General features: G+C 34.1%; 1 pseudogene; it reads left to right on the top strand.

The window, feature by feature from the left end:
* The first annotated feature begins 1,972 nt into the window (after positions 1-1,972).
* On the top strand, positions 1,973-9,017 carry LOC123644102 (annotated as a pseudogene).
* Positions 9,018-18,633: the final 9,616 nt, after the last annotated feature.

Genomic DNA, 18,633 nt, shown 5'->3' with positions numbered 1-18,633 from the left:
ATGAGATAGTGAATAGTGGATTTAAGGGGAAAATGAAAAAAGACAAGGAAAAGCTCCTATGCATAGAATTAGTAAATTAAACTGGTTCCTAATGAATGGTAGGTGGCAAGGGTAGCTGAATAGTCCAGAGTAGAGTATGCCAAGATAAATCTTGTTTTGCTGTGGTCCATGAAGGCATCATCATAGACAGAAAAAAACCCAGTCCACTGGAATATCCATTTTACTTTGAGTTATTCTCCTTTGTTCCAGGAGACAGGCTGTGAACATGGAGTCAGAGCTGGGCTGTGATTTTAGATTTTTCTTTCACAATAATCCTCTGACAATGATTGAGAACTATGGAGAGCATAGGGAAGCAAGAGCTAAGCTGCGTATTTAGTTGCAAATGAGATGGTTGGTTGAGTCTTTATATAATTTATCATTCAAAGCAGAACACTTAAGGGGGCACTATTATGACTTATAGTAGGACAATGACGGTAACCCAGGCCAATCTCAAGCAAAGAAGTTGCCTCTTCACCCTGTCTATAAGTCCCTGTGTGATTATATGATCTGGTCATTGCCTTTTCCATGACAGCCTCATTTCATATCACTTTCCTCTTTGAACCTTGGGTTTCAGCTATATTGTTTTTCTCTCATTTTCTTTTCACTTCTTCCTGCCTTAGAGCCTCTGTACATGCTATTTTATCCAACCCAACTTCCTCTTCACTTGGTTGACTCCTTCTCTTTCTTCAAATTTCTGCTCATTTACCTTTGTTAGACAAGCTTTGACCCTCACAGACTAGATCAGCTCCCAAGAAGAATGCTCTCTTCACTTCATTTACCTTCCCTTCATATCTCATATAATAGTTTTTCATGATATGCTTATATCTTTATTTCATTGTTACTTGTTTGCCAGCTAAGCTATGAGCTCCATTAGGGTGCGGCTCATGTCCGCTTTGCTAGCTCTTCTCCATACCCTAGTCTGGTATCTAACACAACGCGAATGTGCGATGTGTAATGGAAGCATATCACGTTTGCTTCAGTTAACTAGGGTGGACTAAAACTGGGATGTAACTCTCGCCCTAAGATCCAACTCTGCATAGCCAGAAGAAAAGAGCCAAGGGTTACCCTGAATCATGCTTAAAGTAGTGACTATCCACAGCTAAATATACAGTGGTGGCAACCGCTTTTCTTATTAAAATACGGTGGCAGCTGATGGCCATGTGACAGACAGACTATGATGGGCTTAAACAAAGATTGCCTAAAGGAGTCTGGGGCTTTGCCACTAACCAGAGTAAGGTCTGGGGAAGCTGTTTAGTTATCATCAGTCTCAGTTTCCTCATGCATAAAGAATGATATTATTTTACAAGATTTTTATAACTGATTATATGAGATTTTCTATGTAATGAGCTTAACAAAATGATTGTCGTATAACAAGCCTTCAATGAGTCATCATTATTATCATAATTAGTAGTAGTAGCAGAAATATTTACCTTAATTGCCATTTAAGAATGTTACTTTTGTTTCACCCACACTGAAATAATACATTCATTCGTCCTTCATCCAGCGTTCATTCAGGCAATAGGCCCTGGAGTAAAACCTGCTTCCTGTCCTCCAGCTATTTTCTCAATAAGCAGACATTTTTTAACTTAACTACAAAAGCTCTTCTCAGACACTCAACTTTAAAATACTCACAAATACTTTCTTCCTCAAGCCCCTACATTTATTTAGGCATCTATGCCTTCTTTTTAACAGCTTGAACTGTCCTTGTTCAACCCTGAAGGTGTTCCCCCCTCCAGAAAGGATATTGTCCTCGTGTCCACTTGTTTTCCATGCCCCCCGCCAAAGAATATAAGCACTAAATGGAAAGTTGTCCCCACTGTGCATAGGTAGAGAGTATGAACTGGACTGACACGATGTGTCATCTGAGCAGGTGCATTTCCTGGCAAGCTACAGGACAAAAATAAAGTACAAACTTCCATTGGGACAACCTACGATGCTTGGTAAGTCCAGAACTTTAAGACAGTTTATTTATGATGGCATGGAAGAAGAGGAGACAGAGCGAAGAACAAGAAAGGGTCATTCTCAATCACATTTTCAAACACACAGAGAACAACCAAAAGCCATGTAATCCACAGGTATGTGCTAATAGTGTGCTTCCATACAGGTGAAGAAACAACATTTCATTTGGGGCTCATTAAAAGGATTTTGCATATTGAAAAATCAAAAGCTTAAGAAACATTTTTTGAAATGTTGCTCTCTTTAGTGTAATCCTTAGTTACAATCCTTAAAGCAATCTTAAGATTTAAAAGCCATTATAAATATTTTGAATAATATTGGCTATTATCCCTATAAGAGAAATACAAAATAAATAAGTGTATTTACAAATAGAAGTTGTATGTACACAGGAAGTAGAGGCTATTTTAAAATATCCATAATGTATTTTATATAAACGATTAAAATTAAAATATTCAAATTTATGTGATAGAGTATATTAACATGGTATATGCCATTGTATTGTACTTGTCAATACACCCTGTCTTCTGAGAAACTCAAACTAAAAAGATTATAATACCAAAGAGGTTTAGTCTAGAATATAAATCATTAACTTTCCCTATTATTAAACATACTTTTTCTTACTTTGTCATAGCATGCCATTTGTCTGTTTTTTCTAGTGCATTTCTCTGTTGAGAAATCAGTTGGATCTGAGGAATGCTTCCCCATAGAGAAATTGCAAGTGAAATCATTACAGGGAAACTTTTGTACATTAACCTAAAATTATTTCATCTTTTAAGGAAATTGAGCCCTGAAAATATGAGTGTTTGCTTTGTGTTGACTGCAGTGAATGCCTTTTATTTAATTCTGCTTAAGTGGAAGTTTGTTCCTTTAACTCTAATATCATTCTTGAAGGAGGGGAAAAAAAGAAGCAATTTCAACACTATTACTTCATAGAAATCCTCTATATTTTACTAAGAAATCAAGCCAAGATAATTACTTCAAGTTTTTTGTCCCTAAAAAAGTAAAAGTTGAATGCCACCACACAATGCTGCAAATGTCATATTTCCAGTAAGTCTGGTGGGAGTTATTTACAAAAAGATTTACTTTGCCTTCAGGGAGACTATTTCTTCCCTTAATTATTTTTGACTTCTCACCTATTACACCTTAAGCTTCCTCAGAGGGTAGCAGTTGAATGAAAAGTTCTCTTTGAACATATGTGAGCAGAATATGTTGAAGAAAAAACAAAAAAAGAAAAGAAAACTACCACCACTTTGCCAAGGCAGCGAAGTTTTCAAATGTGGAGAGCTGTTGTGAAGCCCAGTTCTCATTGAATTTGGTCTGGCTTTCTCAAAACAAAGGGGAGTGATTAGTTATGCTTAGGGACTGCTCACTTGCTCCACTTTCTTTTCTTATAGATTTCATTTTATTGTTTCAAAACAGCTACATTACTCTCAAGAGTCACCTCCCAGAATGCACAAATCTTATTTCAAGCAGTAGCTGCCTTTTTCTGTCAGAATTTTTTTTTTTTAATAAACAACTGTAAAAATTGTCATAAAAAAGAAAAATTTTAAATATACCTGGATCTGCCTGAATCTTAGATGCCACATCTCTGCTTATAGGTCTTTTTCATTTTATTCCAAAATCTTTCTCACAATAGAAAGAAGTAAGAGCATGATAGATTTACATATGCATAGATACAGTGCTATGTATGTTTTCTTTTTGAAATAAATTCAAAAATTCTTGATATATTCAGATAAATTTAATGTTTCCATGTTAGTTTTATTATAAGGACTAAATACAATCTTCCACTAATAAATATATGTATTTGGAAATGCTGATGTAAATTGGAAATGAAAATAATTCATCCTGTATTTTGTATGTCACTCTCCCTTATGAATGTACAAATCAATGACAATTATGATCAGTTCTCTACCTTCATCAATAGATGCCACCAGTAGTCTCTACAATTCATAATTGAATGAAAAATTGACTTTTGGTGCCCATGAAAATTCCTTGTGCATTTTCTTTTCAAATTAGAATGATTCACTCTATTTGTTGATATCATGTAAAATGCATGAAATCTATATAATATTTGTTAGTTAAAATGGGTTAGATTTCTTTAAAGTTCAGCTCATAAATAAATCAAGAGGAATCTGCTCATTTACCTATTAAAAAAAGATCTATCCTTGATGGAGCAATAATAAAAATTCCTAAAATTGGTACAGTTCTTCCTAGATTACAAAGACTTTTCGGACAATAGCACACATTATCATCATCTTCAAAATCTTCATGATCATAGCTAACATCACTTGAGACTTACTATGTACCTAGAATTCATTGTTTTAAGTGGTTTACATGAGTTAATGTTTAAGCCCTTAACAATACAATAAATTGAGTTTTATTACTTTTGCTCTTTTAAAGGTAAAGAATCCGAGATATCGAAAGAGTAAACTAATTTTCTAAGATGACTCAGCTTAGGTCAATGATCTGGCATTTTTAACAACTATTTTCAGTTGAGAAGCTGGGAATGGTGGAGTTAAAAAGCCTTCTAACTCTGACAAGATGCTAGTATAAATGCAATAGGCATTGCCATACAATTGAATCTAACCAATATAGGTGGTTGAAGTTGTATTTGCAAAGACAATGCTTAAAGAAATGAAAGAAACCTAAATGCAAATTTGAATCAGTAGGTCCAGGATGAGGGCTGAGATCCTATATTTGCAACAAGGTCACAGCTGATGTGGATGTTCCTGCTGCTGGTTTACAGAAGTTGGGTAGCAAGGAGCTAGATCCTCCATTGCTCATGTCTCTTGTCCTCTGGGAAGTGAATAGAGCCTTATACATCCAATTCCTGAGGATGTTTGTTTAACTTGAAGCTTGAGCCCTGAAAGTGAATTTTTCTATTAAGGCCTTGACGGAAAGGGACAAAGCTAATAGAGATATATTGGACAAATCTAAACACAGAAGACCCTCCATGGATCAGAAGACTCATAAGGACTTATCACATTGTGGGATACCCATGGAGACCTCACAATGACAACGCACCCCACAGCCAGCAGAAGTCTGACACTATCACACCCAAATCCCTGTCCTCCTCAGTAGATTGAACATGTCTCAGGGTCAACTAGTATAACTTATACTTCAGCTCCTGACCCAGCTTGTTCTTCCTATCTTCAAGACTCATTCATCCAGGTTCATGATAGGCAACAATATAAAAGTCAACCTCATTACCACCAAAACGTCATCAATACCAGCTCTCCATACACGTGGCATTCTTTATCCTATTTACTGAACCTCCGTTATTTCTGATAAAGAAGGCAATTCATTTCTCTTCCAAAAGATATGCCTCTGATGCCCCATGGAAAGCATTTTTATTATAATGTTTTATATCTTCCAGTTATAGTGTCTGCCCTTCTCTTCTTATGCAAATATCTGTTCCTTGGTTTTATCCATCTCTTTTTAACAACTTTCGATCATAGTAAAGTGGATTAAGGGCAGAAACTAAAACAGAGCATTCTAAGACCCCAAAGAAAAAATTAATAATATCCTGTGGAATCTACGAAGGTCACTATGGCATACCACAGTTCTGAAATTTTACCATTCATAAGAATCACATGGGCTCTTTTTAATAGTACAAATTGTTAGGCCATATCTCAGAAATTCTGATTTACTAAATATAGAAAGGGATCTAGAAACCTATATTTTAAGTATCTCCTCAGTTTACTCTAATTCCTGTAGTCTTGGATCATCTACTACAAAGCACAGTGTAGTCTACGTAATCCAGAGACATATGTTTTTATCTGGTCTCAATCACAAATTAGCCAGGTAACATTGAACAAGGTGCTTGGTCTGTTTGGGCCTTAGTTTCACATTTGATTAATTTTTAAATATCCACTCTAGCTCTGTTATTTTATGATTGTACGTGTATCTAGTCACTCAACTATATTGAATGCAAAAAAAAAAAGGTTTTCATATAAATGTAGTAGAACAAAGATAATATGAGACACCAAGGGGAGAATTAGAGAGTAAATCACAGACAAAGGTAAAGGGATAAAGAATATCTCTTATTCATCAGCTAAAATTAAATACAGCATCCTCAACAATTAATGTAACTACTTTTTGCACCTTAATCTTGTAAAATTTAGCCATCAAGTGTTTTTGATACATCAAGTGTTTTGAATTTTTTTAGTTTGATTTTTTTCTAGTTTATTCCTGGATATAGAAGCCAGCATGCCACAGGGGTAGAATGTCCTGATGCCCAACCCAAGATCAAATTATTTGAATTGGTTAATTCTGAGACAGAAAAAGTTAGGGTTATTGCTTCAGGGCAACAGATTCCTTTGGCAAAAGGAATTTCACTGGAAATAAATTCTCATTCATTTGGCCGAGTTTCACTGGAATAAATTCTCATCCCGTAAAGTATTTCTGAACAGGGATTGAAGAGAAATGCTCTCATCATGGAGCCTTCTCCCTGATAACTTTCATATACTATAGAAGTCTCCTTTGAGTTATGATAATGAGTTATTACCTCCTGCCCTGAATTGCGTGCACACGTTGTCTTCCTGTTGTCTTCAATGCAGCTGCTTGCATGCACTGGAAATGAGAAAATTTTATGAAATAATTATCTTCAGAATAACTTTGGAAATTTATGAAATTAAATGCTATTTATTCATTAACATTTGAAAAACCAGAAATATCTTTCCATCTGCCTTTGATGAAATCAGGCCTTTATTCAGTTCAATATTACCACAAATTAGTCTGCTTGCTTTCATAGCTTTTTCACGCTTTCCATTTCCTTTAACTCTTAGAAGTGATGCTCACTATAGCTTAAAGACAATGCTCTCTGCTGATGAAACAACCACAAATTACAGATAGACAATACAGGAACCTTTAATAAGCTGAATAGAAGTATTTACAATATGCATCTATGTGTGACTGAAAACTTTTGCTTAGATTTCATATTTTATTTTCTATGGCTGGTTTGATGGAAGTCTTAAGAGAATAATACCATTCTGTAGCTTTTCATGATTACCATTGTACTCTGTTATAAACTGTATATTCTTCATTTAGATATGCTAAACAGTTTTTTCTTTTTTAATAATGGGGAAGATCTCTTTTTATACAGTGCTCAGAATGAAAATTAATATTAATATTGTTCTCCTCTGGGCTAGTAAAATGAATTTCAATAACTCTAACCAACTGTGGAAGAGAAAAGATGCTGAAATAAATGGACAAGATTTGGGTGTAAGTTTTCAAAGTGTTTAGCTAATAATGACTTACATTTAAAGTTGTTTTCACTAATTTACACACATAAAGTACTTTCATCATAAGAAAAGAAGATTGGTAAGATCAAGTTAAGTTCAGTAACTTCTACTAACTTTGTTATATTTAAATTGTTCAGGTAATACTGGAATTTATTCTTACATATGAAGAATGATTTGGATCAGATTGGACCTCTGTAGAGGCAGTGCTCCATTTCTTGTGTGGGACAGGGTTGATTTCATTTTCCATGTTTTGTTTCATTTTTTTCTAACAAATTAATGTCAAAACTACTACAGCTAATAAAACACCTTTCATAGTTTGCTTTGTTCTCTTTCTCTGTATGCCAGTTGTAAGAGTTTAATATTTTAGCAACATTTCCGGTTAAATGTAAGATTCTTAGGTGATCATAATAGTTGATAGTTCTCTATCTTAACAAAAATTTAGTTCTGAAAAAGGCATTGGATATCTTGGAATTACATATTTATTATGTTCAAGTCTTTGAACATGCATTATTAAAAATGTCATTCTCATACTGCTAGGCAGAATTCCTTTGTTTTTACCTATTTTCATGAGCTTTGTCCTATATGTGTGTAATATATATGTGTAATCACCAATAAGAATGAATGCCTGAAAGTCTCCAAGAATACCTCAAAGTCTCCAGCAATGATGCCTACAGCTGTCAAAGAACAGAAGAACTGACAAAGTCTAGAGGGAAAATCATATCCCAGTTTTCAAGGAAATTTGGTGTCTATTTTCCTATCTTAAAGATGAGGATGATTTTTGTTAATCTTTCTCTGTTTTGTGTTTAGATCAATATAATATAGGGTAAATGCTGATATTCTCAACATAATATTCATACAAACTTAATCATCTACCTTTTTGTTGACATAGTCTTAGATTTAAATTGAACTAGTAAATTCAGGAAAACCATATCTCAGTATTTATAAAAGTACATGTTACCTGGAAGCTGAAGGTTACCTCATGATAAATACACACACACACATACACACACACAAATATACATGAATAAAGAAAGATGAACATTAGTGTAAAAACCTTTGCATCTCTTATTGGGATACTGAAGGTCCCAATATCCTAATATTTTGTAAAATCTTTGCTTATAATTTATTTTCTCCATTTTATTATCGCTTGCCTGCCCCCATCCTGGCTTGCAGTGCCCACCTGGTTGGCCCAGGCCAGCCATGATCAGGGCAATTCAATTCTCATCTTCACCAACCCTGGGAATCCAGGGCTTTTGAAGTTCTACCAGCCCTACAGTGAAGATGAACATCAGCAAATCATCAATTTACATTTTGTATCTAAGAGAGATGAAAATGTTTGTAATATCCTAGAAGGAGGATTATTAATTGGAGCTCTGACAACAAACTGATTTGTAGACATTATGCAACGTTGTATTTTGTCTTCTGTGTGGATTCTTCAGAAAGTGAACTTGGCATTTTAGGTCTAATTCAAGTATTCGTGGAAACATTAGACAAAAGTTTTGAAAATGTCTGTGAGCTGGATTTGATTTTCCACATAAACAAGGTTCACAATATACTTGCAGAAATGGTGATGGGGGAATGGTATCGGAGACCACTATGAATGAGATTGTTATGAAAATTGATGCACAAAATAAAATGGAGAAATCTGAGGCTGGCTTAGCGGGATCTCCAGCCCATGCTGTATCAGCTGTAAAGCATATGAATTTTCCTGAGATCTCAAGAAATATTAACATTGGCGACATCACTATAAAAGTGCAAAACCTTCCCTCTTTTAAATAAAAAATTTAAAACAAAAATCCAGGGGGAAAAGTCATCTAAGTTTACCATGCCATTGTTTACCAAAAATAGAGGAGGAGAGTCTTAATTTTTGCTCTTGGATTCAAGGTACTATATAGAAATTGTGTAAAATCAGTATGGAAGTTAAATGTTGCTTTTCTTGCTCAGTAATTTTAAAGAAATTGAATAGTTCCTGTGTGATTTTTTTTTTCCTTTTCTAAACTGCATTCCTATGGCCACCTAGGGCATGCCTCTATGTATTGGCTACTACAGTATTTTTTAAAAAGTGTTTGAGATATTTCTTTAATTATGTACAGCCCAAAATGTTGGTGTTTTGTATGGATGAAAAGTGCAGCATTCCTTAATTCATTCTGCTATTTGTTACACAATTGTTATTTTAAAAATCAAGTATGTATTGCATGAAAACATTATGACTTTTTTTTCTTAGTTTAAGTAAACTCTAAGGTAACCGGACTTCTAAAACACCGTTCTGTTTGCCTTATATCTACTTTAGCAATATTTTTTTTACAACTCTCTGACTCAACAAAGTAAATAAAAGTATATTTTATCACTGTTTAAAAAATTTCTAAAAAAAATGAAAAAGAAAACACAACATATCAAAACCCATGGAATACAGTAATAAGTAGGAAATAGTAACAAGAAGAAATAGTAACAGGAGGAAAGTTTATAACAATCAGTGCCTATATCAAAAAAGTAGAAAAGCTTCAAATAAACAACCTAACCATGTATCTCAAAGAACAAGAAAAAGCAAACCAAACCCTAAATTAGTAGAAGAAATAAATATCAGAGCAGAAATAAATGAAATTGAAACAAAAAAATTAAAAGATCAATGAAACAGAGTTGGTTTTTTGAAAAGATAAAATTGAAACACCTTTAGCCAGACTAAGAAAAAATGAAAGAAGACCTAAATAAATAAAATCAGAGATGAAAAAGTAGACATTACAACATACACTGCAAAAATTCAAAGGATCATTAGAGACTATTATGAGCAACTATATGTTAATAAGTTGGAAAAACTAGAAGAAATGGATAAATTTCTAGACATATAAAACCTACCAAGATTGAGTCAGGAAGAAATCCAAAACCTGAATAAACCAGTAAGTAATGAGATAGAAGCAGTAATAAAAAGTCTCCTATCAAAGAAAAGCCCAGAACCTGATGGCTTCACTGATGAATTCTACCAAGCATTCAAAGAAGAATTAATGCGAATCCTACTTAAAGTGTTCGAAAAAATCAGGGAAGAGAGAATACTCCTAAATTCATTCTAGGCAGCTTGCATCATCTTGATACCAAAACCAAAGACACAACAACAACAAAAAGAAAACTACAGGCCAAGATCTCTGATAAACATAGATACAAAAACCCTCAACAACATACTAGCAAACCAAATTCAACAACATTATTAAAAAGATTATTCCTCATGATCAAGTGGGATTCATCCCAGGGAGCAAGGATAGTTCAACACATGCAAATCAATCAACATGATAGATCATATCAATAGAATGAAGGACAAAAACTATTTCCACTGATACTGTAAAAATATTTGATAAAAGTCAACATTCCTTCATGATAAAGACTCTCAAAAAACTGGGTATAGAAGGAACTTACCTCAACAGATAAAAGCCATATATAGCACACCCACAGCTAGTATATATTGAATGGGGAAAAACTGATAGCCTTTCCTCTAAGATCTGGAATAAGACAAGGATGCCCACTTTCACTATTGTTATTCAAGATATTACTGGAAGTTCTAGCTAGAGCAATCAGACAAGAGAAAGAAATAAAGGGCATCCAAGTTGGAAAGGAAGACGTAAAATCATCCTTGTTTGCAGATGATATGATGTTATATCTAGAGAAACCTACTCTACCAAAAAAAATATATTAGAACTGATAAACAAATTCAGTAATGTTGCAAGATACAAAATCAACATACAAAGATCAGTAGCATTTCTATATGCCAATCACAAACAATCTGAAAAAAGAAACCAAGAAAGTAATCCCATTTACAATAGCTACAAATAAAATAAAATGTCTAGGAATAAATTGAACCAAAGAAGTGAAAAATCTGTATAATGAAAACTATAAAACATTGATGAAAGAAACTGAGAAGGACACCAAAAAATTGGAAAGACCTTCCAAGCTTATAGGCTGGAAGAATCAATATTGTTTAAATGTCATAGTACACAAAGCTATCTACAGATTCAATGCAATCCCCATCAAATTACCCATGACACTCTTCACAGAAATAAAAAAAAAAATTCTAAAATTTATATGGAACCACAAAAGACCCAGAATAGCCAAAGCCATTCTGACCAAAAAGAACAAAACTGGAAGAATCACATTACCTGACTTTAAATTATACTGCAGAGCTGTAGTAACCAAAACAGCATGGTACTGGCTTAAAAACAGATACACAGACCAGTGGAACTGAATAGAGAACTGAGAAAGAAATCAATCCACATATCTATAGTGAACTTATCTTTGACAAATTTGCCAAGAACATACATTGGGGAAAGGACAGTCTCTTCAATAAATGGTGCTAAGAAAACTGGATATCCATATGCAGAAGAATGAATCTATATCTCTTGCCACATACAAAAATCAAATCAAAATGGATTAAAGACTTAAATATAAGACCTAAAACTATGAAACTACTAAAAGAAGAACACTGGAGAAATGCTTCAGAACATTGGTCTGGGCAAGGACTTCTTGAGTAATATCCCCAATGCACAGGCAACCAAAGCAAAATTGGAAAAGTGGCATTACATCAAGCTAAAAAGCTTCTGCACAGCAAAGGAAACAATCACAAAGTAAAGAGAGAACCAACAGTATGGGAAAAAATATTTGCAAATCACCCATTTGATGAGGGCTTAATAACTAGAATATATAAGGAGCTCAAACAATTAAGGAAAAAATTAAATAATCTGATTTAAAAATAGGCAAAAGATCTGAATAGACATTTCTCAAAAGAAGACATACAAATGGCCAACAGGTATGTGAAAAAATGCTTGACATCATTAGTCATCAAAGAAATGCAAATCAAAACTATAATTAGATATCTTCTTACCCTTCTTATCCTTACCCTAAAGCCTTAAAATGGCTTTTATCCCAAATCAGGTAATAACGAATGCCGACGAGGATGTGGTTAAAGGGGAACCCTTGTAAACTGTTGGTGGGAATGTAAATTAGTGTAACCACTATGGAAAACAGCATAGAGGTTCCTAAAAAAAAACTAAAAATAGAACTACCATATGGCTCAGCAATTCCACTGCTAGCTAGGTATATAGCCAACAGAAGAGAATTCAGTATATTGAAATATATCCACATTCCTATGTTTATTGCAACGCTATTCACAATAGACAAGATTTGGAATCAACCTAAGTGTCCATCAGTGGATGAATGGATAAAGAAATTGTGGTACATACACACAATGGAATATTATAATATATAGCCATATAAAAAGAATGAAATCCTGTGATTTGCATCAACATGTATGGAACTGGAGAACATTCTGTTAAGTGAAATAAGCCAACCATAAAAAGACAAATCTCACATGTTCTAACTCATGTGTGGGAAATACATATTAAAAACAATTGATCTCATGGAGACAGAGAGTAGAATGAAAGTTACTAGAAGCCGGGAACGCTGTTGGGGAGGAAGGGATAAAATGAGGATGGTTAATGGGTGCAAACAATATAATTAAATAGTGACATAGAATGAACAATATTTGATAGCACAACAAAGTGACTATAATCTACAATAAGTTAGAGTATACTTTAAAATAAATGAAAGAACAGAATTGGAATGTTCCTAACATAAAGAAATGCCTGAGGTAATGGATACCCCAATTATCCTAATTTGATTAACTCACATTGTATGCCTGTATCAAAACATCACATGTACCCTATAAATATATACAACTATTATGTACCAATTAAAAATAAATTTTAAAAATTGGAGAAAAGGTTTTTTTGAGAATGTACAATGAATTTCAATAGATTTCAAAATAGGTATCCATGGTATAATTCTGAGGTTCAAATACTGTTTATTAGTGAAGCAGATTTTCTTGTGTAACATTATTCCAGTGATATTTTATTTATATTAATATATTATAAAATAAATATTAAATACTTCAAACATATTCTATAGTTAAGAAGGAAATAGTTAATATATAGGTACAACCCACTCAGCTTTAACAATATTTGGTCCTATGTGCTTCAGATATTTTCCTTTCTTAGGTATTTGTTTCATTTATAATGTTGTAGTTACATCCAACGTGTCCTCTTGCCCATCCTCATACATACCCTTCCTGCCCAGGAGTAACCTGTGGGTTTTCTTTCTGTGTACGTTTTTATTGTACACCTTGACTATGTGTATTTGTACCTGTGACACATACAGTATTGAATTGATGGTTTTGTGTGGTTTTGTATGTAAATGGCATGTCTCTGTGTGTATATTTTTATGTTTTATTTTGCATTCAATTTTATAGGTACAAGATTCATTCATGTTGACATATATAGATATATGCACAGTAGGTACAATGAAATACTATGAAGTAATTAAAAGTAAAGAGCTGTTGTAATCACTTATAAATAGCACAACTACTGACAAAATAAGTAATATACACAGGGCTATTTACTTATATCCTAAATTTGGCCACTAAGCCAAGGAATGAAAATTTCAGAGTTGAAAATGTTTGAATTGCCATAACCCTGACCTATATAGAAAGGACTGAAACATAGTCAGAAAAATATCCAGCCTCTTTTTGTTTTCCATGGGAAAAGCATTAGCTTCCTAGAATCTGAGAGACAAACAGCAGTCAGATAGCCATAGTGCTTTGGTGGACAGAAAAGCCTGATTCCTCTTGTGGGAGCAGAGGCCTGGTGAGCCTTTTCATGGGCCTAGCAGGATTTGAAAAAGAAACACATGGAAAAGCCACTGGGAAAGAACCTTGCACTCAACAGCAGCCTGTGTGTGACTCTTGAGCAGTAGCTTAGCCCTGAGCTAGCCTATCTTTGCTGGGTAGAGCCTCTATGTGAAGAAAAGGGACAGCAAGCATTACAGGGTGTCTGGGAGCTAGAGCCCTTTGTGGTAGAGCAGTATCCAGGGCTTAGCCTTGGGCTTAGAGAGACTTAGCATAGTGACTATAGCTCCAGTGAAAGTGGCCACTCCAGGAGGTAGAAATAAGACTGAGAGGAAGGAAACAAGCCCTACGATTATGATGGAAGGCCTTACTACTTCTGGCCAGAGGTCCAGGTTAACAGACTTAGACAATTGTAGCACAAACTCTTGAGCCATTGACCAGTCTGGATGACATCTAGAGGAGGCTGAGGGTCTAATGTGTCCACTGATGGGCACTTGAGTGACAGGCTGCTGTTTTATTGCTATTACTTTGGTCTATGTTCCTAGGTGCTGAGCAGTTCCTGAAAGAGTCTAATGCACCAGAGAAGACCCATGTGGAAAGCTACAGATCCCTGGTACAACTGAAGGGAGAAGGTCTTCAGTTGCACCACAGCGGTGGCAGGAGTAAACAATGGACTTGAGGGGATGTGAGATGAGACAAGCTGGTGATACCTGAGAAATCATCTGAAATTCTCAAAAGCATGAAGTGTTCCTCTAAGTTTTGATTAGCATTCCTTTAGATTTAGTAACTCGTCTAATGTTAAAGTTCTTTGAAAAAAATCACCTTTGCTTTAAAGCTCAATATAACTGATAGGTCCAAGAAGATTCCAATAGCAGTTTCCTTTATGCTGATTAGATAACTCTTTGTTTATATTTTAGTTGCAAGAAGGAACATAATCTCATAATTCCTAAATTTAAGTCTTCTGTCTTCTAAAATAAAATGAAGATGCTGTGTTAGTTTGTGTTTCCTACAAAAGCAAAGTCTGAGGCAATGTCTTTCATGTTGGTAGTTTATGTAGGATATGGCTTCAAGAAACAGAAAGAAGGGAATGGGAGAGTGGAAAAGAGAAGGAGAAAAAGTCAAAACAAATGTGCATTATCAAGTTGGATACCAGCTCAATCCTATCAAGACCTTCCCAGATTCATTATAAGATTGTCCACTGAAGAGATCAATCTATGGGTTCCTCCCTCATGAGTTAAGAGTTGCTAACTCCATCTCACTCCCAGGTTGTGCATGCCTAAGTGCTGAGCAGGTTCCTTCAAGAGTCTAATGCACCAGAGAAGACCCACGTGGAAAACTAGAGATCTCTGGTACAACTGAACTGAGGAGGGCTCCAGTTCCCCCACAGTGGTGGCAGTAGTAAATAGTGGACTTGAGGGGATATAAGATAGGGCACAAGAGGTATTCCAACACAAATAGGGAATTTTCAAATCAAATTTATAGACCAACTGCAAATTATAAAAATGTGCTTCTTGATTTTGGCCAAAGTCCAAATATGAATAGGTACCACCAAATTTTAAGTTTGAGAAAAATATTACCTTAAGATGGAACATATTTTTTTCTTATTGAGTCTAAAATAGTCTTTGCAAAAGAGATTGGCAGTAGGTAACTTTTGGTTGGAGACACATTCTTAAATTGCAGTGATTTTTGGTTTTAGAGGGAACAGAGACTAGTGGTAGTAGTAAGTTAATTAAGGAAATGATTATAGTAGATAGCATTTATAGGAAAGATTTGAATAGGCTTATCAGTAATAATTTTTGCGTGGTTGGCAATCAGACTCCAGATGAATAGAGTAGATCTTATCTCAAACTTAGGGCATTCAGAAGCTGAGTCTATCAAATTATTATCAGGAGTGCTATGAGTGAGATATAAAACCACAACTATAAAGAAAAAATCTTACAGTTACATTCTGAAAATTCAACTTTCAACAGGTAGAGTGCAAGAATCACAGTGTTTATTTACTTTCCAGAGGGCACCTGTGATCCCAGTGAGATAGTTAAGAATGCAGCTTGATGTACCACAATATCCAGCCTGAGTCCTGTCTAATTTAAAACTGGTCCAGTGCAATTCATCAGGAGAGAAAAGAGAAAACAGGAAAAGAAAAAAAAAAAAAAGAAAAGAGCTTCTTTGGCTACATTTAAATAGTGCTGAATAATGATCCTAAGTTTTGTTGCTAACCCAGCAAGTACGCTGATCAATATTGTACAGAACCAAATGTAGTAGACTCAAAGTCAAATGCTATTTCAGAATACTTCATCATTTTTGCCAGCCTTATGCAGTGCTCAAAATGGGAAATATTTCATATGATCTCAGATATAGGAACATTCCTTATGTTTTAAGTATAACTGAGAATTCCAAGAAAAGTGAGAAGTCTGGGAAATTCATTCCAAATTTAGCATCATAAAAGACAAAGGTAGGTATCTACTTTTTCATATGTAAGTATTTCCTTTATTTTCAGTAAAGCAGATATTAAATCAATATTTAGATGATTTTTTTCCTTTTTGTCAGTTTTAGAGGAATCATCATACATAGTTATGCATTAGAGCAGCCCCAGTTAAAATCTTATTATAATAAACTGTGTATTAGATTAATCACTGACATTACAAACACAGTGTTTAAATTATACTTATTAAACCTTTGGTAGTCAAAATGCATCATGCCTGTGACCAAATGGATCTATTTTTAAAATGAAAACACAGGAATTTTAGTTGATACATTTTATCACACCAATATACGCCAGAATATACCGTGTGGGAAACAATTCTCTTCTTTTACATTATAAATAATTCTAATTATACTTCATCTCACCATCAACTCCTTTTCTTCTCCATCATGACTTTCCAACTTATTTTAAACCAAAAGTTTTGTTTTTAACTTGATATTTAGTTTTCTAAAAAGACTTTCAGAACATTAAATAAATGTCAGTAATTCTGAAAAACTGAAAATCTATCACAGAGATATTTTTCAAGGGAATAGCTAGTGTCAGGTAGAAATGAACTGAGTCTGAGAATTTCTCACATCTTTTCGATGTCTTTTCTCTTTGAGCACTCCTACCCATTTAGTAGCTTCATTAATTTACGGAATTCAATATGTTTTCTCCTTCAAGGAAAATAGGAATGATTTAATTTCCAAAGGATTGAAGTAATATTATTTTATAAAAATTGGTAGATAGATTTTTGGTTTTTTGCTTTGGTTTTATTCGGGTGTTTTATCTGAGTAGCATCACCATTAAATTGCTATTCGATTGGGAAATGTCAATTTTCTAGATTACTAAAAAATCAAGAATGTCAAGATAGGACATTTAGGAAAACTGAAAATATTTTAAATAGCATAAAAGTAGAAAGAGAGCCATTCTGAGTAAGTACCACTTTCCGTCTAACCTAGCATTCAGACTAAGGAAGACATCAAAGAATTTGGAGTTTGTCTTTCTAAATGTCAAACTAAAAATTTCCAGAAGTACATTAAAACACCCATAGCATTCTCAGTGAATTATTATGACTGTTCTCCAAAAATATTTCCAAAACCAGTTATATCCCAGTAGTTATTATCGTTATTATTGTTCCACATAATCTGACTGGAAGCAATTTCTATGTATTTCCTTCCTTCACTGGTAAAAAAACAAGTATCTTTATTAACAAGTCCTCTGGTACATCCTTCAGTGCCCCAAATCGGGAGTACCTGAATTGGTTTCCTTCTGTGTTGCATGCTTGAGAGATAGGTGTTTTTGTTTTTGTTTATCTTGGGGGAAATGGGGAAGAGAAAAGGTCATACTTTGAAACTTTTACCTAAAGAGCCCCCTATACGTCAATCAAGTTCTATTTAACTGGGATGATCTGGAAGGGTTTCCCTTAAAATGTATACCTAGAACTTTTACTAATCTCTCAAGCCTTTGCTTGCTATGGATGTATAAAGACTCTACAGATCAGTGAGTTTTAACAGGTACTATTATTTTGGAGAAGTTCCCAAAAGAAAAGCAAATTTAGTATTGCTTGACAATAACCTGTTAAGGTGAAAAGGATTGACAGCAAGCAATTTTAACACATTCACTGGAAATATGTACTATATCCTGAGAGAATACATCGAATACCTTTTGGAGCATTTTTCAAAAACTTTTGAAAACCTACTGATCACTGATTTTTTTATTGGAAACACTGATAGTAGAAGAATAAATCTAAATCTAAAACCCATTTGTACTGATAAGCGTAAGCCTTTATTGAAGGTTCAGTAAGTTGCATGAATTAATGTCTAAAGTGTCTAGCATAACATCAATTACTACATCATCATCACCAATATTATCATTATTATGTCTAACATTTATTGAGGATTTACTATACATTAAGCATAATTCTAAGCACTCTGCATGAATTAACTTTTTCATCTTTACAAAAACCCTATGAGGTAAACACTCTTATATCCCCAATATGTAGATGATGTTCTTAAAATTAGTTGTAGTTAAAAATACTCAGGTAAAAAGATTGGTAGATAGATATAAGATAGCTTGATAGATATTAGATACCTAGAATTAGATAGAGAGATATTGAAAGTAAACTATGCAAATGATGTCAAATAATATATCTATTTTCTAGACTATTGACCATAACAACAAAGACCCTCTAGCCATAGGCAATGCTCCTACAAAGGACTGTATTTCCATGGTACAGTGATGCCTTGCAAAGCTAACAGCAGTGATTCTTA

Source organism: Lemur catta, chromosome 8 (assembly GCF_020740605.2).
Source record: "Lemur catta isolate mLemCat1 chromosome 8, mLemCat1.pri, whole genome shotgun sequence".
Lineage (NCBI taxonomy): Eukaryota > Metazoa > Chordata > Mammalia > Primates > Lemuridae > Lemur > Lemur catta.
Note: the sequence above shows the minus strand (reverse complement) of the source record. Positions and strands in the feature narration are given on the sequence as shown.